Below are 17,850 nucleotides of genomic sequence, written 5' to 3'. Positions count from 1 at the left end.
AGCACAATCGGACGCCCGCGCGCCGCTCGCCCCCGCGCGCCGCTCGTCCCCGCGCCCCCGCGCCCCCGCGCCCCTGCGGGGAGGGAGGGAGGGAGGCAGCGAGCGGCGGCGAAGGGAGGGAGGGAGAGAGGCGGGAGGCGGGCGGGAGAGGTGGAGGGCGGTCAGGGTTCCGGGGACCGCCCCGCCCTCGCGCTCGCCGCCGACTCGGCGCTGCGGGCTGGAGCGGGCGGCCGGGCGGCTGCCTGTCCAGGCAGGGGCTGGCCGCGCATCGCGTCGCCGTGCAGTGCGCCGGGTCTCCGGGAGATGGCTTCTCCGCTCCCGCCCGCTGCTCCCGCTATTGTCTCACCCGGGGTGGCCTGACTCTGCGGGCTCGCGCACGCTCGTGGCCCGGAGGGTTTCCCCCGCGCCCCCCCTCCGAAGCCGGTCCCGCGCCCTTTCCTGCCTTCCCCGCCGCCCCGGGGTGGGGGCCCCAGGGCCGGCGCGCGCGGCGCGCAGCGCGGAGAGGGGAGCGGCCCGGGAGCGGGCGGTGCGCGGCCGGCGCGCCCGGGTGCTGGGGACGCCCGGAGCTGCGGAGCCGGCAGCCCTTGTCGCCGAGCACACGCCACGTCGGGTCCTCGCGGGGAAGCCCGCAGCGAGCGCAGGTAGGACGCGCGGCGAGCCGGGAGCGCCGGCCCGGGCTCTGCAGGCGGCCGGCCGAGCGGAGGGAGCGGAGGTCAGGGGGCTCTGGCTCCAACATGGCATCAGCCAAAGGGCAACAATGGAAGGAGCCCCGGGCTCCCGGGGGCCGGCCGAGCCGCGGACGCGGTGGCCGCGAGAGCTCCGGCCCGCGGCGCCCTGCAGGTGGCCGACCCCCGCCGCCACCCGGTTCCTGCAGTTTCGGGGCGTCTCGGGCCCTGGGGCACCGCCTTCCCACTCCTTTCCCTCTCAGCACACTTCCTGGCTCCCAGCTGCAAGGCGATCTGAGCCAGCCAGTGGTTGGGGGGGTTGGTTTGTTTAAGATAAGAAATAAAAAGCAAGACCTGCCCGGGAGTGGGGGTAGCGGGGGGTGGCGCTTTCCCTTGCAGTGGGTGAAAAGTCAGCATTTAGCTTGGGGAATATATACATTTTTTAGCCAGACGGAGGGCGTACTTGGCTTCTGCCTTATAAGGGTACTGCAGCACCGGGAGAAGCTGGAGGGGGAAGAGAGGGACCCTCAGGCCCGAGTTTCCGGGCCCTCCGGGGAGGCGCTGCTCTCCTGGCTGGTACTTGTCTTGGTTTTCGGCTCCCGACAGTGGCGGCTTTGATGTTGGGGAGCAGTCGCAGCAGCAGGAAGCCCAGGGGACGCTGCCAAGCTGGGGTGGGGTGAGGTGGGGAGCCAAGGGCTTTGGCAAGCTCCTGGGTTGTGAGAAGAGATTACCAAATGTATGAGGTTAGTGTACACACCCTGGTTGGCTGAGGGGCGCACGCGCATGTGTGTATGTGTGTGAGTGTGTGTGTGTGTGTGAGAGAGAGAGAGAGAGAGAAGAATCTTCCATTGCTCCTGCTCCTTCAGACCAACCTTCTCTCCCCCTCCATCCCCACCCCCTTTCGAGGTCTTTGTGGCTTCCCTGTCCCAGTCCCACCAGCCACGCCTGGGATGGAATCTCTATTGTCTCCTGGTGCCCTGATGGCTTCCCCCACTCTCCAATTCTGTTGGGGAATTTTGTACCCTGGGTTGACTGGTCCCAGCATGGCACCAGATTCCTGAGTGCACAGCTACCCGGGCTTCCAGAAGTGGGCCAACACTGCCCCTCCTTTTCTCTCTCAACTACCTGGCTGTCTGGGATGTGGCCAAGCAGATGTAAGCAATTTGCACTGAATTCCAACCCTGTATCAGTTGCTGAATGAAAACTTAACACTACCACCACGCTAGGCCTTGGAAAGATATTGGGAAAGAAGCGTTCCAGGGGGTGGCAAACCCGATCCCCAAGTATTCCTCCTTCCCCAAGTCCAGCTGTGCATCGTACAGCTGAGAGGTCATGGGGCTTCAGGACTTCATCTCCTCCAGAGCCTGGCAGTCCCATCTGGGGTTGTGTCCATGGAAAAATTAAGCAGAGGCCCATTTCCTAGCACTGCCTGGCATCTAGCGCCTGAGGAGACCGGTGGCTGTGAGCCGGAGCCCTGGGCTGAAGCTGTGGCTGCTTCTCCTTTGGCCTTTGGGTGAGCTCAAGGTTTGATTTCCATGACTCTGAGTTTACTGCTGAGTGTGCATGGGTGTGTGTGTTTCTGAATTGGATCAAGCTCGCAGCCTTGGCCGGGGAGGGAACTTGGTGCATTTTCCTCTAGCTGGAAGCATCGGGGAGGGAGGCCCCATAGATCTGGGGCCTCAGGATTTTCTCTGAGTGGCTCCTTTGGGATTGCCCAGTGACCTGGAATGCTTTTGATCTTTGCCATGACACAGTGGCCCTCTAGCAGACACCCCACAGCCCAGTGGGCCTTTGGTCCCCTCTCTGGTTTCCTCACCGCACTTGGCCTAGGTGCTTCGCAGGTGCCTCATGGGATTGGTCCTTCAGTTTGGACAGCCCTGCCACAGCCAGCACCGAGGAAAATGAGAGAACTGTGTTCCCTTTGAGGGGTTCATGGCTGGCCGTAAATTTCAGGCTCCTCGTGCTCCTAGGATGTGAACTTAGACTTGATAAAACAGAGTAGTAGAGAATATAGTGGGTGGAATTGGGGTCAGGAGGCTTGGGTTAGAGTCCCGGTGTGAGTATGAGTATGGACAACTTATGAACTCAAGACTTAGTTTGTATAATCTGTAAAATGGGGGAAACATACCCTTGGCTCACGAGATTGCTTTAAAGATGAAATACACTGCTTACCACGAACTGAATAAAATCAAGTGTGCAAAAGCACTCTGGAAACTGCAGAGTACTAGACCAGTGTGGGTTATACACCCTGAGTTTAGCCTTGGTTACAACAAGGGAGGGATAGCTGGTGGGTTTTGCGAAAGGAGCGGGAAAAAGGGATAGAATAGAGAATGTGCTGGAATCTAGGACGAGGGAAGAGTGATGGGCAGATGACAAGGTAGCTATTTCTTGGGTTACTTCTCTTTTTTGTGGGGGTTACTTCTCTTTAAAAAGTGTTGGCAGGATGGGAGCTAGAAGAGAGGGAAAGGTTGCTTACTAATATCTGTAGGGAAGTAAGGAAACAAAGACCCACCAAAGGTGGGCTACTGCCCATAGACAGGGTAGTGCTGAGCTGGCAAATAATATAATAGCTAACATTTACTGATGTCAGTCAGCTGGTAAATGACAGAGGACGAATTGGAAGCAGGCTGTTTCATTCCAGACCCTGTGCTCATAACCTCAATGCCACTGTGAGGATGATACCAGGTCTCGGGAGGACAGAAAGGGCAATGAAATTCATTCAGACCAGATTCCCTGACTTGAACGCCCTTGACATGCCACAAGACTGGGACAGTACCTTAGATAATAAACTTCCCAGGGGCAGGGGCCCAGCACGGCACCTCCTTAATTCCTAGGTGTTTGGGGGTCAAGGGACATGTATGTGAATTCCTTGGGATCCTGCCTTACCTTTTTCTGCTTTCTCATTCATATCCCTACCTCAGTGTAAGGAGAAGACGGGGTAATCAAATCGAGTAATTTTGCTACCTTCTGGGCAACATTAATAAGAGGTTTGGGACTTGGGGTACTCCGGAAATTCAAGGCAAATCTTTTGTTTTAGTATTTCTGTGTCTGCTTTATTTCATGCCTGTTTTACAAAATGAAACATAGGAGGCTGTTACTCTTGCGTATCCTGTGACCGCATACAGCTTTAGAACTGGCAAGGACAGGGCGCCTGGGTGGCTCAGTGGGTTAAAGCCTCTGCCTTTGGCTCAGGTCATGATCCCAGGGTCCTGGGATCGAGCCCCGAGTTGGGCTCTCTGCTCAGCGGGGAGCCTTCTTCCCCCCACCCCTCTGCCTACCTCTCTGCCTACTTGTGATCTCTCTCTCTGTCAAATAAATAAAATCTTAAAAAAAAAAAAAAAAAAAAAAGAACTGGCAAGGACTTTGGAGGTCATTTCTCTGAGAAGAAGTGACTCTTCCAAGGTCACACAGTTACTAGCAGTGTTAGAACTTTACCCTTGCCCCCTGGATCACAGTATGACTGACGACAGGACCTACCTTTCGGCACTTCACTATTGTATGCAGACCTTGTCAGTGATTTCATTGTTGGGGAATTCTCTCAGAGCACTAATGATGGAATTCACTCACCCCAAATTCCTGTGTTGGTTAAAGACATTAAGGACACAGAAGACACTGTTCGTGCTGTGGGGCAGAGGTCCTCAAGGTCAGGAGAAGAAAGAGGAAAGAAGTTCTCAGTATTCCTGAAGCAGAACACAGAACCTGGGGCCGAAGGATCTAGCCATTCACTCCTTCCTCTTTTGAAATACTTCCTATAGGAAATCTCACCCTGCAGAGGCTCTGTAGTATATCCAAGAGGAACCAGAGATCATTTGCCTCTTCAGAAAATGTTTTCCTTTCACCAATGCTTTATCATTCCTGCCTCTATTCCTTCCTGAAAACTCTCTTCCATTCCCTTCTTCCTGCAGCTTTCTCTCTCTCCCGCCAGCCAACCCTAGTCATGGTAAGATTAATCTCCTGGGTGGCAATGCTTTCTTTTCTTCTTGGCAGTTCTTCCTACAACACTTTGTGTGTCTTAAGTATCTGCTCCTGAGGGTCCTGTCCTGGAGACTCGATTCTACCTTGTCTCCTCTCCCTGTGTCCTCCACAAATGGAGGTGGGTGTCAGGAATGAGAGCTGCTCTACTCAACATGGCTTTGTTGTCCATGCCTGGCTAAGCCCAGGCCCACCAGGAGTAAGCTTGAGTGGAGGCATCCTCTCTAGCTAAGTTCTTCTGTCTATCTTTGTGTAGTTGGTACCCTTGGCAGCAAACCAGGAGACTAGGGTGAGGGGGAAAGAGAAAAGAACCAAGAAGATTCCATTTTGAGGAAATGCTACAGTGTGCCTTGCTAGGGAGAAGAAATAGATAATAGATACGAGCCTTTCTTGTTTTAGGTCTTAGACAAATCCAGAACACAGGAGAGTGTCCTGATGGGGCTTTTCCACTGCTGAAACATCTCTTGAGCATCGGTCTTTTCCAGAAGCAGAGCGTCTGCCGTGTTCCTCCTGATTTGCCCTGTGGTTAGGTCTTCCTGAGGATAAGTAAAGGAAGTTAAACTGATAAGGAGCACCATTAAAGTGTGTTTAATTCTGACCCAAAAAGGAGAGATCGTTTGCAAATTGGGTATTAGGGGAAGCTGAAATATAATGGCCAGAATTTCATGTTTCCACTCTAGACTTCAAGAAGGCAGAGTTGTTTTTTTTTAATTAAGGGAAAAGATAGATATAATTCCCTGACAAGTGACTTTGAAAGATAGAGTGGTTCCAGAGGGTTGGCAAATTCTCTCAAGTGCAATTTTCATGACACTGTTGCAGATGGTTCTGGAACACAAGGGGAGAAGGAGCCACCGGAGCAAAAGTTCAAGTACCAAGAAGGGTAAGAGTGTGTGACGAAGAATAGCCAGGAGCACTGAGTGTCCGTCCTCTGGTAGCTTTTATTTCTTTCTTTTCTCCTTCTCCTCCTCCTCCTCCTCCTCCTCCTCCTTCTTCTTCTTCTTCCAGCTTTTGCTTTTTTTTTTTTTTTCCTAAGTTTTAATTTTAATTCCAGTTAGTTAACATTTAGTTTCAGGTGTTGTCCCCTCATAACTTTTCTTTTCTTTTCCTTTTTTTTTTTTTTAAAGATTTTATTTATTTATTCGACAGACAGAGATCTCAAGTAGGCAGAGAGGCAAGCAGGGGGTTGGGGACCAGGCTCTCTGCTGAGCAGGGAGCCTGATGCGGGGCTTGATCCCAGGACCCTGAGATCATGACCTGAGCCGAAGGCAGAGGCCTAACCCACTGAGCCATCCAGGTGCCCCCACTTTGTAATTTTTCAGACATTTTCTTTACTTTCCCCATCCCCTAACTTCGGAGGAAACCATGATGATGAAAATGTGTTGTTCCCCCCGCCCCACCTTAGCAATGGGACAGCTGCAATTCAGATTAGGTTTGCTTCAAAAGAAGATTAAGAAACATGCCAGGGGCACCTGGGTGGCTCAGTGGGTTAAAGCCTCTGCCTTCGGCTCAGGTCATGATCCCAGGGTCCTGGGATCCAGCCCCACATCGGGCTCTCTGCTCTGCGGGGAGCCTGCTTCCTCCTCTCTCTCTCTCTGCCTGCCTCTCTACCTACTTGTGATCTCTGTCAAATAAATAAAAAATATTTAAAAAAAAAAAAAAAAGAAAGAAACATGCCAAAGATAATTAGAGAAGAACCACAGTTTGAATCCAGGTCAGGATACCTCCGGCACCTGTGTTTCTTCCTCCGGGACTCCCCTGTAAGGGAACTCTGAGAGAAAAGTGTTGATGAGGCCCAAGTTCTGAATGAGATGGGGTTTCCCCAAGAGTCAGTTAACAACAGAAAGGGTTGTTCTCAAAATCGTTTGTGGAAGAAGCTATGACCTCAAAGGCAGAGAAGTCTCTCAGAAGAGAATGGTTAGAAAGAACTCATTCATTCATTCAACAGATGTTTTTGAGGGCTTATTAATGACTGTCAGTGCTTTCAGTGGTGAGGACAGAGAGCCTTCCAGAACTTACAGTTGAGTGGGGAATACAGACAAGTAAATAGGCTGTGGGGTGAGTGGGTGGGTGGGGGAGAATGGGATGCTTTGGAAACTCATAAGGGGGGCATTTGGGGTAGTCAGACTCCCCTGGAAGAAATTCAGTGTTAGCCAAGATCAGAACAATGCGTAGAAATTGGGCTGGGGGACAAAGTGAAAGGCAAAGCAGGTGAGGTGAAGGTACTTTAATCTGGCCAAACCCATTGAAGGAGTGTGTATCTTACAGTTTATTCACGATGTACCTGACAGTCTCCTCAGGGCACAGGAGTGAAGAGGACAGCCCCTGCCCTTCTGGATTTTGTGTTCTGGGAGAACTCAGCTCACTAAGAATAAATTTCATGAAGCTTCTTTATTTTGCTGACAGGGATTTTTTACTGGTAGATCAGGAAATTCCTCATAGACAAGCTCTGTCTGAACTTAGGGAAAGTTTGAGAAAGACTCAGGATAGTCCTATGGGTAACGTAGGGTAGAGACAAAAAGTGGGTTGATTAATGGTTGGTTAATTCTTCTACGACAAAAACATCTTCAGTGCCTCTGTTCCTTCATTCTTATATTCACTGATTCATCAACTGAAGGGCACTATAAATTTAGTATGTAAGTAAGAGTATGGCTTTAGAGTCAATTCCGTGGGTTCAAAGCCTGGCCCTCCCACATACTAGTTGTTTGATCTTGGGAAAGTTACTTCATTTCTCTGTGCTTCTGTTTCCTCATTGTAAGATGGGGAACATAATAGTACCAAGGGGAAAAAAAGGCTGTGGTAGAAATGAAATGAGTTCATTAGTGAACTATCTAGAACAGTGCCTGATACTTAGGAAGGGCTTAATAAATGGTGGTGGTTACAATTATGTTATTAGGGATACAAACTTAAATTCAGTATGGTCCATGACCTTGAGGTAACCACATTGGACTCCAAAAACTGCAGGTGAATGGATGAACTGCTTTATGGCGGGGTCATTCCTATAAGCTCACTACGAGGCACCGGTCACACGGCCACTCCGAGAGCTGGTGTAATCTGAGGCAGCATTTCAGAGAAGCATAGAAGCTAGGACCATGGTGCTTCATATTTGGGGGGCCTCTAAACCCTGAGAGTCTAATAAATGCTATGGGGTATCAACCTGGAAAAATAAACTACAGTTTTGCCTTCCTCATTCAGAATCTCTAATCCTACAGCAGGAAGGTGTTAAATGTTCTCATCTGGGTTGGTCTGATCACCCTCCAAACACAGTATTTAACAGCTCTGTCCCTGGTGTGAAACATTGGGCTGGGCATTGTGGGGAAGGCAAAGGTAAATAAGAGATAAATTTTATTCTTAGATTAGTGGGCTTCTGTTACAAAAGTGCTTTGTAACTGTGAATCACGTGCACGGATAAAGATGATTCTAATCCCTAGTAGGTATAATGCCAAACAGTATAAATGCTGTGTTTAGAGTTGTCCAAAAGAGAATAGAAGTCACTTTCAGGCCTAGGAGATGAGAACAGGCTCAAATATGAGAGCAAGCCCTTGTAGAGAGCAAGGCAGAGAATATTCCAGAAGGCACGAGCGTGACTGAAGAGTTGTGGGAAAACTTGCCCTGGGGAATGGTTAATAACCATCAGCGTTTGGGGGCCATGCATGGACCTGGGCTTGGACTCAGTGTGGGGACTCTTGAAGGTCTGATAATGAAGGGGAGAGACAGAAACTTTTTCCTCAGAAGGATGACAGGAACAGAACCATTGCGGCAAGGTTATCTTGGAAGTGGAGCACAGATGCTTTAGGGTTCAGTGGGGAGACAGACCTCCTTAAAAGGCTGTTTCACTTGTTCAGGTAAAAGAATAGTAATTTTTGGTGCCTGATAGGTGCTTCCAGTAGGTAATTTCAGTTAAGGAAAGTAATCCAAAGCTTGGAAAGGTGTGGACCAGTTTGAGAGAGATTGGAACAGGAAGGCTGGAGGATTTCCTTCCCTGGAGGTAGACTGGTTGTGACTCAATCTGGAAGGAGCACTGAAGTGAGAATCTGGGACCTCTGGGTTCTAGCCCCACTTCTGCCACTGACTATCTATGTGACTTCAGACAAGTCATTTCTCCCCTCTGGTCATTGGTTCTTTGTGTAAAATAGGGATTCAGTTTTTCTCTGTGTTACGCTGTGCTCAACCCAAGGGTAGCTGCCAACTGCCACCCACCACGCTACTATAGTACCACTGACTAGATTCTCTGTGCCCTTTACTCCCATGACTTACCATTCCATAACTGAAAGCCTGTATCCTCCTCTCCTCTTCACCCATTTTCACAGTTGGTCATTGGTCCCCTTATTTGCAAAACAGTGGGTTGTCTTTTGGTTTTTCCTTGTTTATTATTTGCTTGCTCCTGAGTGGCTTGGGAGGTGAAGAAGTGTTTTGGGGTTTGGGAGGTACTGCAGAGCCATATTGGGATGTTCACTAAGGGCAGCTTGCACTTTCGGTAAACAGGGATGTGTCTGGGGCCCATTCTATGAGATGGGAAAAACACGAAGAGTTTTGGCCTCAAACAAGTTTCGACTGAATTCTTGATTCCACCGTGTATGAGTTGTACGACCTTGGGTAAATTTTGCAGTCCTCTTCCTGTTTTCTACTTCCCTCATCCGCTAAGTAAGGATATTAATATCCACATGGGAGGATTGTTGTCAGGATTAGAGAAGACAATACCTGGCACAAACTTGCGGAGGGGAAAAACAGGTCTCCTTCTTTCCTTCTGTTTCGTGCTGCTCATATTTGCTTAGCCTTTCCCCAGCCCTGCCCCGCCTTCTCCTCTCTCCCTTTCACCCAGACAAAGTATGACACCTCCACTCCCGTCATGACAGCGGGCCTGTCCCTGGGGGAACTAACTTGACAGACTCTGTAATGCTGTTTACATACTTTGGAGTGGTATTTCCGCAAGGTGCTTCTGGAACGTCGGTCCTGATAGGCCTGCGCACATACGGCCACTCCCTGGTACACTAACCCAGCTGAAAGCAATGTCAGCTAATCCCTCCTGAGAATGGCCTCTGACAGTTGCTACCCTGGCGGACCCCAAGTGAGGGTCCCAGGGGCCTCCCTGGGCTGAAGGCGGGACTGATGGGATGAGGGTGTGCCGGGCGGGCAGCTGGTCTACCCCTCTGCCCTTGTAGACTAGGGCTCTGTCTCATAGATGACACCTCTGTCACCCTTGGGGCCTTCCTTCGCGGAGTGGGGCATAAGAGATAGGAGCAAGGCATCAGAGCATATCCAGAGTGATACCAAAAGGAATTGCCATGAGTCCTTGCCTTACTCCCCCAGGCCCTAGGTTACTCCCTGCTTAGAAAAAAAACAAGTTGTCTTGAGCCCTCTGCACAGATGAAAGTTTTTTAATGCCATCTAGGGCAAATGTGCTGTCCTTGTGCCCCAGACACCAGGGCCACCGTTTCAGTCTGTTGTGTCGCACACCACCTCAGCGTGTTAAGGAGAACGAGGAGCAGAAGTAAGGAAAAATTGGAGGAATTGACCAGGGAAGGCGTCTGAGGCTCTTGAGTCAGAGTGGGGAGAAGAGAGACAGAAAGCAGGGAGGAAGAGGGAGCCTCCAGCTGCACCCGGGACTTTGGAGGCCCTGAGAGGCAGCTGGGCGGGGAAACAGGGCATGGAGAGTCTTTACTAGGTTCTCAGGGTAGATGGATCCGGGGTGAGGGCACTGGACCTACCATCAGGACAGGGGTGACCAGACTGATACGGGGAGTCCCGGCTGGGATCTGGTACCATAGGACACTGCCTGCTGCCTCCTCCCCAGGTTCCCATCTGTGCTTCCCTTTCCCTGTGGTCTGGGGATTCCGAACACTGAGAGGCCATCTTGGGGAAGGTCTCAATCTGAGTTCCCTCCTAGGGCCCTGCATTCTGAGTGGGGTTTCTCCTTTGACCTGGCTAAAATGGAATCCTTGGTCTCTCTCTAGGTTCAGTGTCCTTGGCTGACCCTGAGCAGGATATCCTGCCTGTTACCAGGAAAAGTGGAGTGGAACCTCGCAGCTGCCGAGGAAGGCCAGTAGCCACCTCAGTCAGTCTTGGCTGACAGTAGCCAAGGTGTGGGATTGGAGGGGGTGGCTGCCTGCTGGGCCTCACTGAGGGGCACAGGTGTTCTGGGCTGGGGTTCAGAGCTGCCTAGGCCTCAGGCGCTGAGACCAGGGAAGCTCTGAAGAGGCACGGCCAGCACCAGAGACCCACCCTGCCTACTTTTTAATTAATGGATCATTCCTCCCAAGCCACTAGAAATTTCCCTTACCACTTCCAGAAAGGGTTGGGTTGGGCACTCCTCTCCTCAGACTCTGCTTTTCAAATGCAAATGTCTAGTGTCCCTGGGCGGGACTAACACCTTGGCCTCTAACACCCCTGTGTGAATTAGTATCAGATGTTTGGTGGTGTTTTCTCTGTGTGTGTGTGTGTGTGTGTGTGTTTTCTGGGCTGTAATATGGGGGCTGCTTGAGAGGGGCACCCCTTTCCTTTCCTACCCTGGTCTGACCCCAGGGCCTCTACAGTGTGCCTTGACTTAGGAAGTAACCCACCAACACTGAGGCCTGCCAGAAGTAGGGTGGCCTTTGGGCGAAGGCCCTCCTGGGTTCATCTGCCTGGCATCCCCTTCCCTGGCATTCTGGCTCCCTGGTGCCCTGCGGGCCTGCCTCCATTGTATTGGAATGTGGACAGGGAAGGCCTAGAGCTGCTCTCTGGAGCTGAAAGGTCCTGTTTTCTCTTTTTCTTCTGGGTTCAACCTTCTGTCTGCTTTTCTCAGACTTCTTTGCCTGTGACAGTAAGATTGTGACTTCATGGTGTCTAACCCAGCTTCCTCTCCTCTCCTTCCTTCTCTTCTCAGGGAGCTGATGAGGGAGTGAGCAAGGTTTGGGGGATGTGTATGTGTGGTGGGGAGAAGGTATGGGGGCTGCGCGGGGGCAGCTTTGAATGTGTAGGGTGTGGGGGTTGTGGGAGGTGTGCGGGGCATGGGGTACGCATGGAGAGTGTAGGATGCATGTGGGCGTCTGGGGGAAGGTATGGGTGTGTGGGGGGGGGGCCGGGAGGGGGTGGAAGGGGTAGTCTCGGGTATGTGGGGGGTGCCCAGGGAAGGGGGGGGGGGGGGGGGGGTACGTGGGGGAAGGTGTGGGTGTATGTGCCGTTTGTTTGATTACCGAGGCTTTAGGTCCCCGACAATGACTGTTGTCTCTCAGAGATATTCTTGATCTGAGGAGTTAGCACTCACTGAAGACACTTTATTATCAGATCACAGGTCTAGGTTGCTGGTTTAGGGACTTTGGTGGCAGAGGGACAGTGGGCAGGGCTCATGGAGGGGGCAGAGCCCTCCTTCTAGGAGGAGGCAGGGAGCTTGTCCTGGACATGGCGTGGGGGGGCCTGGTCTTCGGCTCCCCACGTTCCCGTGGAAGACTAGCTCAGCCTTTTTCTGCTTGACTTGCTTCTGCCCTCCGGGCAGCCAAGCAGGTGGCTCTCGGCTGTTGGCAGCCCACCGCCCACGCAGCCTGCCCCTGCCCACTGCCCTCATGCAGGCCTGCGGGCAGTCGCCCCAGCTTTCCCACAGTCAGCACCACCACCTGGAGGCTGCGGGCCCCACTTTCTGCACTCCTGCGTGTTGGATTGTTCTGGGTCCTTGTCACCCTGATCCTGGGGCTCTGGCATGTCTGGGCCAAGTGTGTACTTGTTGGGGGACAGCCCAGGGCTGGGCTCAGGATGGTCCCTGAGTCCCAGCACCACGTAGCTTCCCCACATCGGGGCTGTGGACCCTTCCCCACTCTGCCGCAGCTCCAGCATGAGGCCCAGGGCAAAGTCCCTGACCCTTACTGGGCCTTGGTCTGCTCATCTCTAGTAGACAGGAGGACCTGGTCGTGGAGAAGAGAGAGAGCCTCTCAGGTGTCTAAGAAGTTGCTACCAGAAAACAACCAAAGCATTGTTAGCATTGAATTCATTGCAAATGCTCCCTTAAAAATCCAAGCTCTGATCCCCAGCAAAGATGTCCTTCAGGACAAGGTCCCACTGGCCTTATTCAGTGCACTCTCATTAGTCCATTGCCCCTGCAATTTCCCCAGGATACACCCCCTCTCCTTGCCCCGGGCTCGGGCCATAATTTGAGGCGCTGCTCGGTCCTTGTAGACGTTGGTGGGCTGGGCCCGCCCAGCCCGTGGGCACTTGAGGGCCCGAGCTCGGGAGCAGTGAGGTGGTTCCCCACTGCCTCTCATCTCTTCCTCTGGTGACCCCTCCAGGCAGAGCAGAAACTTCTTGGTGTGTTCCGTTCTCCCTTTGGTGCTGTGGCTGCATGGGAACATCTGTGACCCGCTTTCTAGAACCTGTTTAATGGGCTGGCCGCCTCCAGGGAGTTTCCCCAGCCCACACAGGAATCCCGGAGAACTGGATTCCAGAGGACACAAGCTGGGGAAGTTGGCCTGGAGATTGCGCTGGAGGTGACAGGGGACAGTGCAGGCCTTGCGGGAGGCCTCAGTCTTCGAGAAGCAAATGGTGCTGTGGAGCAGAGCTGAGGAGGGGAGGCAAAGGCCTTGAGGCATAGTGTGTGCCCATCCCCCACGCCACCTGCTTTCTTACACCCTCCTCCCAGAGGGGTTTCCTTTATACTTCCTGGGGTCTCCACTATCCTCGGGGAGGTTATGGTTTCTTAGATGTTGGTCTTTGGAAATGTTGGGGTGTTTTTTCTGACATGGGATGGGCTGGTGTGAATCTTGTCCCTAAAGAGCTTTCCTTAGGCATCGCCTCAGCTGGACACCAGGATTGGCCAGGGAAGGTCCTGCGGGAGAGCTCCTACCCCCAACCCCCATCCTGTCCCACTGCCTTTCTCTCGAGGGCCAAGGAAGCTGGAAGAGTAATTCTTAACCATTCTGCTCCTTGCAGGGCACCCAGCGGATCAGAACTAGAAGGGCTGGTTCTATGGGCTGTGATGGCCCAGTGCAGGTGGGGGCAGGGAGGGGGGAGCAGGAAGTGCAGACCAGATGGAGAGGAGATGTGGCTGCTCTGGCTCCCGGGATGGTTCCTGGATTAGAGAGCCACACACTGCCAAGACCTTTCTTCCCTCTTTGCCAGGGGTTCCATTCAGCTGACTGCCAGCTCCCGTGTCTGATCTCCATCGCCAGCTCTAGGAAGGAAAGTTTGAAAGGAGCCACAAGCCGCCTGAACTCTTCATCCCTGACTTTCTTTACTCGAGTCCTGAATCTGCAGGGTTTGTGGTAGGATCTGTGATTTTTCAGGGCTCCTGTGTGTGTGTGTGTGTGTGTGTGTGTGTGTACACTGAACGAATTGCATACCTGATTTCTGAGCTGGGGTTGAGGACTTTCAGGCTCTGAATGGGAACACAGCTGTATCTAGCCATGTCACACAGGCTCCTAGCGTCTGTCTCTGTGCTCCTAAGACCCAGAGAGCCCTCTGCTAACTCTGGTATCAACTTTGGCTGCAGATGAGTGGAATGTCCAGAGTAGGCCCAGGGAACCCAGGGATGGAGAGTAAAGTTCCAACAGCGAAGACTGAACCATGTAGGGCTGCTTTAATTTGGCCAAGGGGATGCTAGAGAGGGGCTAGGTGAGGGAGAAGAAAGCACAGACAGTTGTTTTCTGTTTTCCCACACTCAGAACTAAGCGATAGCCACAGAGGAGGAACATAGATATGTTGGTTCATGATTCATGATGGGCCTGACATTAGAGAAGCTTCCAGAGCTGTGCAGAAGCCAGGATCAGGTGGTTGTCTGATTGAGACAGAGAGCTGACCTTTCAGATACACCTTCCTCTTGGATTCATGATGCAGGGCATGCTAACCTTCCTGGCTCCAGCTGAGCCTCTGGTGGTGGGGGCACGGGGGTGGGTTGGTAGGGCAGTAGGTGTATGGAGCAGAGTGGGGGATGGGACCCTGGCTGCAAAGCCAGTGGGATTTTGGGTATGGGTAAGTGCGGGTGTTGGAGGATGGAGAGGGGCAGGGATCCTCTGAAGACAAAACTCTGGAAGCCAAAGGGTTTAAGTCCGAATGGCTTCTTACTCCTTGACCTATTTCATTCTGAGAGGCGGTGCTGAAGGTTCCTTCCTCGTTAGTCCTAGAACTGAGTCCTCTTCCCTTACTAAAAACTATTAAAAGGCGGGATGCCCGAAGCTGGGGCCTTGAGACCCTTCATATTATTTTTTACTGTCTTGATTCACGGCTCTCCATGTTCCCTGCCCCACGAAGATGGGCCAAGACATGCGGTGCTTCCCTGCCTTGTGCCCCAAAGGGGTGGGAGGATCGAATTCGTTGCAGGTAGGCCCGTCACCTTTGCTGGACGGTAAGTTCCCTGGAACTGTGCTGCGGTCACCTGACTGAATGCTTCAAGGACGAGCATGGCGCCTGCCACATAGCTGGTCCTCGGTGGCCATTGGGATTCAATTCTGTGGGTCTGGGTGGGAGGAAATGACCCAGACCCATCCGGCTGAGCAGCGTTCCCAAAAGGTGCCCTCCTGCCAGGTAGCGGGAAGCCCTCTCCGCCTACCGCTGGGATCACTGCTGGCCCCTAGGGCCCCACCGTCTCTGGCACAGGGGCTGAGCAGAGCCCACTGGCTGGCTGGAGTGTCCCCTCCTTTCTCTCTACCCTTTGACTCCAGACCATTATGTGGCTCTGCCCTGACCCCGTTCCCTCCCCTGCCATCCCCCAGCCATCCTTTGGCAGCCCTGTGGACTCTTTGGTTCCTGGTGTCGTTCAGACCCTGGCACCGAGCTGCTTGCCCATAAGCATGTGCTCTTCCTTCACCAGCTGACTGCCCAGGGCTGGGTGGGCTCCCTTTCCCCCACTTGCCTCTTGCCTTCCTGGCACTTCCAAAACTGTGGTCTGTGGAGTCAGACCTGGTGGCGGATCTGAATTCCTGGGGAGGCTTGGCAATGGTCAAAGTCCAGGGACTCACCCTACTAAGTCAGACCCTCCAGAAGAGGGGCCCGGAATCCGTATGTTGGAAAAACTTCCCAGATGACTATCGCTGCGAGCATTCAGATGTGGGCTCTGTATTAGATACTATTATTGTGTCAGCAGTGTGCTGATAGCGTCGTGTTTATGTAGGAAAATGACCCAGTTCTTTGGAGATTCAGGCTGAAGGATTTAGAGGTGAAGTGCTTGCAACTTCCTTGCAAGTGGTTAAGCAGAGAAAGAGCGTGTGCCGATGTGGGGAGGTGTAGACAGTGCGTGCTTGCGGGTGGTGAAGGGAATGTGGCTGGAACTGGTCTCCCAGACAATTTGCACCTGCTCTTGGAAAGATGGACCTGAGAAGACAACACACCCTGCTCCACCAAGGCATGCAGCCCCAGCGGGCGCCATTCTCGTGGTTCTCTTTGTTGTGGTCAGAGGGTGGCACTCATGTAGACCCCAGTGTGTGGCTGCCCCCTGGAGTTGTGCGACACTGTAGTACTCAGCTCTCTCTTCCTGGATGGGCTGCAGAGAGCCCGGTCCTTACCACCCCACCTCTTTCCTGGGACCTACATGCATTTTTCCCCAGAATCCGTGGGAGCCCTTGAGGACTAAGGGGAACAGAGCAATTTCTAATGTGTCAACCCAGCAAAGGCTGGCAGAGAGGGAGCTAAATTGGGGAAGGGGAGGGGGAGGCTGGAAGCACGAGACTCTTTTTCCTAAAATACTTTGTGTATTCCCACCCATCCCAGAAACTGAACTTTGGGGCTTGAGTTCTTCGAGGAAGCCAGCTCGCTCTACTTCCAGGTCGTTGGGCATGTTGCTCCTGACTTCTGTCTTTTCAAACCCTGCACCTGGCTGCTGCTCTCTACCTTCCCTCCACCTTCAGGGGTGGCTCTCCTGGTCTTGGCGGGGGCTGCTGCTTGTCCGCCTCCTCACCTCAGATCCCTCGCACGCTGACTGTCCGGCGGAGTCCTGGCCGGGCACCAGGGGATGTGGTTAGGGGCCGCTCGGCTTTCCTCATCTGAATTCCAATTCTGGAAGAACCTCGGGAGTCAGGCCCGGGGAGCACCCATGGGCCTTTTCTTCTCTTTCCTCCCAGGGCTGAGGCTGCCCCTTAGCTCCGGGATGTGACTTGGGTGTCCTCTGAGAAATCTGACTCAAGGAAACCACTGGGTTAGCATTCAGAGGCCCAGAGTGAAGGCACTTTGTGGGGTGGTCCTGTCTGTCCTCCCACCTGCCTTTACAGATGCCAAACCCAGCCCGGTGAGGTGATACCCAGTCCTGTGTTTGGAGAACCCCAAGGAAGGACACCAGCTGCTCCCTGATCACTGGTCTTCTGCCTAGAAACTCTTTTTTTTTTTTTTTTTTTTTTAAAGATTTTATTTATTTGACAGAGACACAGCGAGAGAGGGAACAGAAGCAGGGAGAGTGGGAGAGGGAGAAGCAGACTTCCTGCCGAGCAGGAATCCTGATGCGGGGCTTGATACCAGGACTCTGGGATCATGACCTGAGCTGAAGGCAGAAGCCTACTGGACTGAGCCACCCAGGTTCCCCCTGTCTAGAAACTCTTGTCACTGGAAAGCGCTGACCTTACGTTCCAGTTCAAGTATGTTTCTCAGTGGAAATGAGGTGAATTTGGAACATAAGGAATTTAATGGTGGTGTGGTGGGGCGACAAGTCCATACCTATTTAATTTTGAATGTACTATTTTAAGACTATATTTGAGGTATGTAAAGGGTGCTCTTGGGATCATAAAGAAGTGGCCCGATGGCTCAGTTGATTAAGCAACTGCATTTGGCTCAGGTCATGATCATGGAGTCCCAGGGTCAAGTCCACATTGGGGGCTCTCTGCTCAGCGGGGAGTCTGCTTCTCCTCTGACCTCTCCCCTCTCATGTTCTCTCTCTCTCTTTCTCTCTCTCAAATAAATAAATAAATAAACAAACAAATAAAGTGGCCCTTAGTCCAATCTGGGGTTTCAGAGAACGTGATGTCTGAGCAGAGTTTGAGGGGTGAGTTAGAGTCCCACAGACAGAAAGCCAGAGGGAGCTGGGAAGGAAGATGTTGAACAAAATCGGAGAGGTATTGTGTTTTCGCCAATGAATGGCAGCCTGTGAGAGTTAGATGGGGCTGGTGATAAAGGATTTGTAAAGGAAGCAAATAGAGAGCCTTTGAAGGGGTGGAAGCAGAGAATGGGACGATCAGGTTTATCCTTTAGAAAGAGCCCTCTAGCTGTTCTGGGGAGAATGCCTTAAGGAGGGGCAGCTTAGGAGGAAGAACTGTTAGGAGCCCATGAT

General features: G+C 52.6%; 1 protein-coding gene across 6 annotated transcripts in view; it reads left to right on the top strand.

Moving 5' to 3' along the window:
- Positions 1-150: 150 nt before the first annotated feature.
- The window catches only part of LOC111151087 (phosphatidylinositol-4-phosphate 3-kinase catalytic subunit type 2 beta), a 64,778-nt gene continuing 47,078 nt past the window's right edge, over positions 151-17,850 (top strand). For 2 of the 6 annotated variants that reach the window (XM_022508853.1, XM_022508849.1), the window contains exons 1-3: positions 151-641; positions 5,457-5,517; positions 10,589-10,715. The gene's annotated coding sequence lies outside the window, so the exon portion shown is untranslated. Of the gene's footprint in view, positions 642-5,456; positions 5,518-10,588; positions 10,716-13,721; positions 13,865-17,850 lie in introns of all 6 variants that reach the window. The other 4 variants (XM_022508850.1, XM_022508851.1, XM_022508852.1 and 1 more) reach the window with 4 other exon arrangements.

Source organism: Enhydra lutris, unplaced genomic scaffold (assembly GCF_002288905.1).
Source record: "Enhydra lutris kenyoni isolate GAN:26980312 unplaced genomic scaffold, ASM228890v2 scaffoldscaffold25, whole genome shotgun sequence".
NCBI classification, from domain to species: Eukaryota; Metazoa; Chordata; class Mammalia; order Carnivora; family Mustelidae; genus Enhydra; species Enhydra lutris.
Note: the sequence above shows the minus strand (reverse complement) of the source record. Positions and strands in the feature narration are given on the sequence as shown.